At 35.4% G+C, this 1694-nt stretch overlaps 1 protein-coding gene across 1 annotated transcript in view; it reads left to right on the top strand.

Moving 5' to 3' along the window:
- The window catches only part of aup1 (AUP1 lipid droplet regulating VLDL assembly factor), a 29083-nt gene that overhangs the window by 22259 nt on the left and 5130 nt on the right, over window positions 1-1694 (top strand). The window lies entirely within an intron of this gene.

Here is a 1694-nt window from a genome sequence, read left to right as displayed (position 1 = left end):
TATGGGCAGGTTACAGTATAAAAAAATGTTTGTCATAATCACGTCTTGTGATTATTTGACAGGAGTTAAAATGTAAGTATATTTAATTTAGTTATAATGCAAATACAATAAAAATGAAACAAAGATTTAGAATAATTATCATTTTGATCCGTACATTAGTAATGTCTGACTGGGTCTCGTGCCACTTTATGTTCAATAAATTGGGCCTCGAGGTCAAAAAGGTTAAGAACCCCTGAGATAGAGGATGGTTGTGTAACATCAGGATATTTTGGTTCTGAGTTCCTGGGACATGCGAGAGCAGACGACCTGTTACTGATAGCACTGCTCTTCCTACACATAATGAAATCATATTTTGTCTTGAATTTAGGGTTAATTAACAAATAATTGCGTATAGATCAGTGTTTCATTAAGGCAGAGAAATAACTACCATATGTATCCAGTAACTGTAATAATAGGTTGAAGGGGTTGCCACTACAGTTGAAACTTGAAGTCGTGTTGGTATTAAAAAATATTTGGTTATTATTAAAAAAAAGGTATTAAATTTAACTTCAGGATTTCTGTATTTACCCTGATTCATGTTCAGGCTGCCTTGAGGCCCCATTAAAAAATCTCTGATCTCAGTGAAATAAAGTTTAAATAAAAATGTTAAAAGGTGTTTTTCTTATTCTAAGAATCACTGATAATCAAAAAATATTATATGGGATAATTTCAAATTGAGATTTAAATTCATTGGTTATGAATCAACTTTACGTTTCTTGAATAAATGCTCATCACCTGCCACCTTGTAAAGATAGTTTAAGGGCAGATCTCACCTGAAATTTTAGAGATGTGATGGGACTGACATTGATGTTTGCTAAGGTTGATTAGCTGGAGCAGACTGACTTCTAAAGTTAAATCATTGTAGATGTACAGCTAATGGTTACCTACTAGAAATTTTATCATTTGTGAGTCACTGGTTCATAAGATATTTTGCTAATAGACAGAGCCAATCACAGTATTTTTCTTCAAATCAGGAAAATTATTGTTTAGTTTAGAAAATGGTATATTATTATTATTATTATTAGTATTATTATTATTATTATTAACCATTATTTAACCAAGAAAGTCCAGTTGAGACCTCTGATCTCTTTTTCAACGGAGGCCTGGACCTGAAGGCAACCTATTGTACATGTTTTTAGGGGTGGGGGAAGCCGGAGTACCTGGAGAAAACCCACACAAACACGAGGAGAACATGCAAACTCCACACAGAAAGACCCCAGGTCCGAACCGGGGATCGAACCCAGGACCTTCTTGCTGTGAGGCATCGGTGCTAACCACAGAGCTGTCATGCTGCCATACTCTGAAGTTATAAGCTGCTCTGAAGCAGGTTATAAATTCAGCGTCTGGTGATTTTTGTCAAGCTCACATGGAGCTTTCTTTGTGATTCCTACATCTCACAGGGAGCCAAGTCATTAACGTCACACAGTGATACATCCTCCTGATTAGAACCATGTGATAGTTTTTATATCTTGAATTGAAAGGTGGTCGAAATAAATTTCACTAGGGCTGTGTATTGGCAAGAATTTGGCGATACGATACATATCATGACAGAGGGGTCACGATACGATATATCCCGTTATATTGCGATACTATGAGCAAGGCGAAATATTGCGATTTTTTTTGTCCAAAAATTCTATTAAATAAAAACCTCTTAC

The sequence above is a fragment of the Austrofundulus limnaeus genome, unplaced genomic scaffold, assembly GCF_001266775.1.
Source record: "Austrofundulus limnaeus strain Quisiro unplaced genomic scaffold, Austrofundulus_limnaeus-1.0 Scaffold68, whole genome shotgun sequence".
NCBI lineage: Eukaryota > Metazoa > Chordata > Actinopteri > Cyprinodontiformes > Rivulidae > Austrofundulus > Austrofundulus limnaeus.
This window is presented reverse-complemented; position numbering and strand designations above follow the sequence as displayed.